Source organism: Capsicum annuum, chromosome 8, assembly GCF_002878395.1.
Source record: "Capsicum annuum cultivar UCD-10X-F1 chromosome 8, UCD10Xv1.1, whole genome shotgun sequence".
NCBI classification, from domain to species: Eukaryota; Viridiplantae; Streptophyta; class Magnoliopsida; order Solanales; family Solanaceae; genus Capsicum; species Capsicum annuum.
The window spans coordinates 53,918,780-53,926,592 of NC_061118.1; the positions used below are offsets into that span (position 1 = coordinate 53,918,780).

At 36.4% G+C, this 7,813-nt stretch overlaps 1 long non-coding RNA gene across 1 annotated transcript; it reads left to right on the plus strand.

Moving 5' to 3' along the window:
* Positions 1–3,863: 3,863 nt before the first annotated feature.
* Positions 3,864–5,295, plus strand: LOC107879690. The gene is made up of 2 exons (XR_001677073.2): positions 3,864–4,516; positions 4,626–5,295. It is a non-coding gene; the product is annotated as an uncharacterized LOC107879690 (long non-coding RNA).
* The last annotated feature ends 2,518 nt before the right edge of the window (positions 5,296–7,813 follow it).

Below are 7,813 nucleotides of genomic sequence, written 5' to 3' on the forward strand. Positions count from 1 at the left end.
CCATGTCTTGTCCTATACGATAGAAGAGATAGTTTAGGTTATTACGAAGGAGGAGAAGGTCGTGGTTACGCTAGACCCTCCTTCTTGGTTTCAATGAAATGCCTAGCATCTTGTCGATTTAATCTATTTTATGTGTTGATGAAGATGAATTTTGGATATAGTAGATGGGTATTTATATAGACCAAAATAGAATCCTTTGGTCTTCCTGCCCAGTGGTAGTTAGACACATGAATTGATGGAATTCGAAGAGGTAGAATATACCCAATCAACGCAAGATGTGAGTGGACGTGCAACAGCTTTTTTGATGTGTGATAAATGCCCAACTGTTCATCTGTCCCTTGAAATATTTAAGGTTTTTAATAGACTTATATGAGGTCGATAATAAACGATGTGATATATAAAGAATACTAGCAATGGACCTGACACACAATATATGCAATACTTTAAAAGGTCGATAATAGACACAGAGTAAAATTGATAAGACTGGCATTAATCAGACCACTAAAGGGTTGTCAAAATGTATACACTGCCATGACTTACAAAACTACAAATTCATACAAGTCTAACTACGATTTATTGTTGTTACAAGGGGTTTCCTTGTGCCCGGGTCTTTTGTACAGTGAACACTTGTTCCTCCTCTTTGACTTGAAAGTCTCACCCACGCCCTTAACGTATTTTCTTTTCTTTCTTCTGAGATTGTGACCACGAGAGGTGGAATAATATTCACATCTAGCAATTCTTGTGGCACGCGCCATTCAGAATCCAAAGGGACAACATTAATGATTTTGAATATGCAAAGAGGTACTCTTCCACTTTATACATGGGCAAAGAGTAATCATAGACTCTCAAACCATAATCATCACCGTGCTTCAATTGTAAAGCTGTCATCACGTGAGCGCATGGTATTTTGACCAGCTCAAACTTTCTCCAAGAACACTACCTTTCCAGTAGGTCAACTTTAGTCATATAGCCACTGTCGAACAGTGTGAATTGCCTTTTGTCCCCGCTTACATTCTCCACATAGAAGGAGACGCCCTCACTCATATTGTCCCATAAGATCTTTTCAGTTTCCAGCACAAATTTGTTATCCTTATATTTGAGGACATAGGAACGCCTCTCCCTGAATATATCACTAAACCTCTTAGCAATAGAATTGAATATGGATGCCACGGGGTACTCCCTTTTGGCAATCAACATAGAGTTCATCGACTCGGCAATATTTGTGGTCATTACATCAAACCTGTTATCAGGGAAATATGTTCCTGCTCCATTTCTCAAAACTAAGGTCATGCTTGAGAAAAAAGGCTGCCTCGGGATAGTAGTTCTTGAATTTCTCAAAATAGTTGCTAAACTCCTCAAGAGAATATGTCTTTGTTGCGTTGTAGAATAGATAAAGGTGTTCTCTGCAGTGGTGATTTACCCAGAGATTTTCATCTAGGTGCCTCATGCAGTACCCGTGATAAGAATGGTTGTAATCCCTCGCGATGCCGTTGGCGATGCTCTTGTTCCTATCGGAGATAAAGCATAAATCTGGACCATCGACCACAATAGACTTTAGCTTCTCAAAGAAGAACGTCCAAGACATATTGTTCTCCTTGTCAACGATGCAAAAGGCAATAGGATAAATATGATTCTCGGTATCCTGTGAAACCGCGCTTAGCAGCATGCCCTCGTACTTACTGTATAAATAAGTGTCGTCGACCGCAATAACCTTCCTCATGTGGGAGAATCCCCTAATGCAAGGGCCCAACTCTAAAAAGTAGTACGTAAACCTACAATCAACCTTGTTCACTATGATGGAATAGATATTACCAACATTAAGAGCGTCGATAATGTACAAAAAAATTGGTAGGCAGTAATACCCGTGCTCCACTGTCCCTCGAACCATTTCCTTAGAAATCACACCCCCAACCAACATTTCCAATAGGTTGGTCTACTTCTCAAGCTCTTGAAAATGTTCCTCCAAATCTCACTAGTGTTCGGACCCTTTCCTTCGCGATACATGTTCACACAGAGCGATGCAATGATTTAGATGTGATTTTTCTATGGCTGCGCGTGGTGTATTCGACGCTACAACTGTAATTGCCGATGGATTTATATCTGACAAATTTTTTCGTACATTCATACTTCTTCGCCCGCAACATCCACGTGCAACTAGGACAAACGCATTTCACCTTGAGAAATTTGCTGCAACTCTTCAACGTAGCATAATCAAAAGAATTTCTCATAGATGCTACGTCCAACAACAATTTTAGCTCTTTTTTGCTGCTAAATGTTTGATTTAGCTAAAAATTAGTTACTTCGGAGAAGGTGTGGTTGGTTTGTGCTCTCAATCCACACTCTCCTCCCACTTCTTTAGAGAAAATTGGATCTTCCAATTCCATTGGATGAGCATCCAAACTCTTTATCTTTAAATGAATCATGTTTGATGATTGTCGGCTATGGTAGCGGGATTGTCAGAGACCCCAAAATGACATTTATCTTCAATAATGGCCTAGAACCATCGGCAGCGACATCCAATATGTATAACGACACATGCCGTTTATTATTTATGAACGTTGGATGTATCTTACTCCTCCTATTCATTACATAGCAAATCACAACGTTATTTGGCTCGCAATCTAATTCTCCACTCTCAATTACGCTTCGAACTATGTCGCCATACGAACCATTGTGACACAATGGGATGCGCACTGTCTCCTTGCTAGATGATTTCCACTTTCAATAGTTGGGACCCTCCTCCCACACACCCATATAATTATCACCCACGATAATTATCTCAGATACAGCCATAATAGACCACACTAATCGATAATAGACTAAGGTATCGGTCTATAGCTGGTCGATGACTGATCGATCACTAGTATGAAAACGTCTGTACAAAGACGTGAATGGACTGATTTTGGATATAATTGATGCCCTCCTAGCTCTGGGATGGACAAATGTATGTGTAGAACTTCTAAACTACTGAAATATATCTAATGACGAGGTATTAAGCGGATTCAGAAAGCTTTTCAAGTTAGTAAAAATGGTGAAAAAAATATTTTTTATATTTTTTTTTTTTTCAAAAAGGATGGACCAACAATGGAGGCAATGATCAAGAATGGAGATTTTCAGTTGTGATGAGCAACTTTTCGTCGGAAAAGTGACCAGAATCGAAAATTATTGGTGAAAAAGAGAGCTTCTATTGGTGGCTTCTTGGAAAAAAATTTTAATTAAAATAGTAAAATATGAAAAAATGGTGGAAAATATTAAATATTAAATGGATGAGGTGGGGATTAAAGTGTAAAGTTTAAAACTTGTGTGCTAGGTTTGTATGTAAGAAGTGATGATGTCATATTAGTGTCTAAACACTTAATTTTCCAAGACTTGTGTATAAATGATTAAATAAGTTTTGAAAGTATCTATTTTGCAAACTAACCAAGAAACCGATCAAAAAAAAGTTACGAAATGACAACCATTAAAACTCCACTATCTGCCTAACTTCCAAAAACCATGCAAAATAATACTATTAGGGGTCGTTTGGTTTGAAAATGGTTATCCCGGGATAACTAAAATAACACATTTTTTTTATTTGGTTGGAGGGATTAATCCAACCCGGGATAACTTATCCCACTATTTTCTCCTTAGTCCCGAGATAACTTATCCCATATACATGGTGGGATAAATTATCCCAGGTAATCCCGGAATAACTAATCTCGGGTAATCTCGGGATAACTAATTCCGATATTAGTTATCCTGAAATAACCATTTTCAAACCAACGATACTTTATTATTTATATTGAGGAAGTGATTCCGACATGCCATTTTGCAATGTAGGAACAAATAGTTGCTATCTTAAGCAACCATTCTAAGAGGTATGATTCCCCTTGATATAGATTCCTGTTCCTCTGAATTCTTTTCCAAGGCCATTGAACGTGTTAGTCAGCAGTATGTAGCAGGTTTTTACACTGGATTATTCGTTTTAATTTGTAGTGACTGATGAGTACTCAAAGTTTTGGGGCTTGTCTGATCTTGTTCCACAACTGAAATTTCATTGTGTTAGGAAACTCTTTCTTATGCTAAAAGAACTGTACTGATTGAGGACCTTCCACAATTTGCTCGTTCTTTTCGTACAAAGCTATTTTGCTATTCCCATCTTTCTCTCTCTCTCTCTCAAGTGTAACAGTTGGGGACTTTGTACAGTTTTTTGGTTCCTTCGAGGCCAAGCAATTTTGTGTTGCGCTCTCTCTCTCTCTCTCTCTCTTTCACACACACACAGATCCTCCTTCTTGCTGTTTGCAAAATCATGATGTAACTTGATCAACCTTGTTGGGGCCTGTCTGTTAAAAAGATTAAAAAAAGCATTCCTTCTTGTTTATAATCGAGTCTTGTGTCTGACCATTTCTTACTCAAGGTTGAAGGCCTGATATGAGAAAGCTTAAAAAGGTGTGATCATAAAGAGTTCAATCATCTTGTCTGCCATTTTACTGAAAATGGGAGGAAAAAGACAAACATGAATTATAAAATAAGGAGGGTGAGACTTTCTGTTAAGTTTTTTCATCTTTACCTTGGGAAGTTCTATTATTCTTCTTATATAATCTTGTATGGCTAGAAATGAGGTGACAAGTAATTTTCCTTGTTAGGCATAACAGTGGTTGAAAAAGCTGATGAAATTGATTTGCAGACGACTGCCTTTTTCACTAGAACAGGAAGATCTGGCCTCTCCTTTTCAGCTTTTAGCCCTTCCTAACTTAGTGTAAGTTTATGCCCAGGTAGCTGAAGAGTCTGAAAGAGTCACGATTACCTGATTTCACTTCATCTGTGAAGGCGACACAGGAAAACTAGATAGTACCACAGCGAAACAATTACTGGATCTCTCTTAAAAGCAGACTGTAGTGACTTCAACTGAATTTACACTTGCAAAGCAAATTTGGTAATTGGTCCAGGGATGCATCACGCTTCTGCTTCTCATGTATCTCAATTTGACTTGTGAACATCACTGCTTGAGCTCTACTGTATGTCCTTTCGGGGAAGTATCTCCGGAAGAGGACGTAGAAGTGGTGAACCATCTACGAGATGATATGCAAGTGATGATCTGTTGATGTCCGATAGCGAACGAGTTGTGTGCAAAACATGTAAATTTAGGTTTAAACCATTAGTATAGGATTCTGTGAACAATAGACCTTGTTTTGGACCTGAATGTCACTCTCCAAATTACTTTATCCAAATTAAGAAATGAGGAAAGATGAAGAATGAAACTTGTACGTCTTTTCTTGTCTATTGAATAGAACGTTCAGTTTGTGTTGCTTAGAATTTACTTTTCTATTGTCGCAATGCAGTGAGCAATATTTCCATCTAGATACTAAAGGACTGATGTCACGACTTTAGGAATAAAATCTCCAGAAAAATATTTATGAGCAAATGCTGGATATAAGCAGTAACGGTAGTAGTTTCAATGACTATATTATTTCATTATTAACCAAGAATGTCTAGAAATCCTCAGGGAAAGAAATGTTTTCTTTTCGGTATCATTTCATCAATGCTTGCTGGGGGTACCACGAGTTTCCAAAAGAAAAAAAAAAAGCTGCTGAGGGCAATTTATTTTTCAATTTATATGTGCTCCTCAGCTTGCTGGTGCAATGGAGATGAGGATACTATCCTGAAATAACAATTTATTTCGGATACTCCTCTCAAATTTGCAAGACTTGAGGCCTCTATAGTAAACCAATCATGGTATGTATTTTGGTGTTTAGGGCTTTGCAATCTTAGTTGCTGAATGTCCTTTGGTAGCAAAACTGAATCATCGGTGCACAGTGCAATAGAAATTGTTGTTTTGATATTCTCCAAGTATTTTGTTGAGTTAGGCAACCCCCCTTTTTGGTATAACTCAAGCCAATATGAATTGAGGAGAATCGTGTCAAGTTTAAAAGGGATTCTTTTGCGAATTGAATGTTGAAAACCAGCATATCATTGGTGTGAATGGAGGAGGAGAATGGTGTCTACTTTAGAGGATTCTCTTGGAGATTCAAGGTTGTAAATCTGCATTCACTCTGTGGAGATCAATTGGAAGTGCTCTGTTTGCTTTTGAAGTTGGAGGAGATTGCTTAAGCCTCAGGTCTTGTATATTACTTAGTATTGTAATGGTTTTTACGGATGGTATTTTATTAGATAGTTCTCCTACAGAAAACAGTAGACAGTTAAGAATATTGTTACTTTCTTTACTGTCCAGCAAACAGTTGACTAAACTCTGCATCTGAAGATACTGTCACGTTGAATCCTGTTACGTCAAACTTGAAAGTTGATACTATACTAATATTTTCATTGAACTCGATCTCATCATACATTTTTCATTTCATTGCAATCGATTCAATAACGATCTAGATATTTTTCTAAGCAATTGATTCAATTAAACAACAAATTCTATAAATAATTTGTCTAAGCATAAATGATATGATCATTAATATGTTCATAAGAGTTGAGCAGGTGGGAAAGTAGGTTGACATGTACTTTGAAGACAAGCAGCCCAAGTACTAAAGCAACCAACTCCAGGAGTAGTAGTGCAACAGGAACAATTATAACCCATATAGTTGAAGGGTACACAACCATGGTTTGTTGACAAGTTTGCAATTGGTACCACTAGGCCAGGACCATCTTGAGGCCTACAAGGGTCCTTCGGCGCACCCGCACCTGCCATATCATCACACAAGAAATTCATCTTTTAGTAAGCATTTCCTATAACAAATTAAGTTGCATTAATAGCTTAGAATTATATAACTTAATTCCTTGTCCACAGTCCAGACACATGATTTATATATATATATATATATATATATATATATATATATTTCCTGTCTGGTATCTGGTCCCAACTAAATTGGATTTACATGGAAAAGTTTTATTTTAGAGATAAAATGCTCCTGGTCAAAAATGACTCTATTTCTGTGATCTTTGATTGAGAGTTTCATTTTAGAGATAAATTATTTCCTGTCAAAGATAAACTCTATTTCTGAGATCTCTGATTGAGAGTTTCATTTTGGGATAAAATGAAACCTGTAAAAAATAACTCTATTTCTAAGATTGTTGATTGAGAGTGAAAGAGTACATCTCTAATTGAAAGTGAAGAAATAATTATCTTCAACCGCAATACATTATTTTATTAACACAAATTAAAAGGTTAAGCCACAAAAGTTGATGCATTTTGGACTTAAATTTAGTTGTTCATTCAAATAGCTAAACTAAAGAGTTAAAGCCCACCTACTCTTTGTTAATTTTGGTGGAAAAATTTTGATTAATAAATATACAACTCGTCAAAAACACAAAAATCATAACAAAAAGGTGTAATGTATATATTTCTATCTAGAGGACTTTTAAATCCAACCAACACGTACAAAATTATAAAAAGACATTTTTGTTCATAATCTTACGAAAATGCACCCTTCAAATTAAATAGAAGGTCAACATACCTTCATATAGAGCCAAAAAGGTGAAAATCACACAGCAGCAAAGCACAAAGAAGAAACGAAGGTCCATTTTTGAATTAGTATATTTTTCTTAAAGATTTTCAACCTCTTTTTTTTTATAGAGATTTCAACTTATTGGTCAAAGATTTCAGGTATGTAGTAAATAAATTTATTTCTATACATGCATTGTAGAATTGAAAAGGAAATCACACAGACATTTTGCACCGTGAACTCTTTTCCTTATTTTGGTGTAGCAACTTTATTAATCCTCAATCTGTCTAAAAAGGAATATTTCCCCACCATTTATCTTTTTAAAAGGTCTAGTAAAATTTATTAAATCACATTAACCTCTATTGAGATTAGCCATTGCG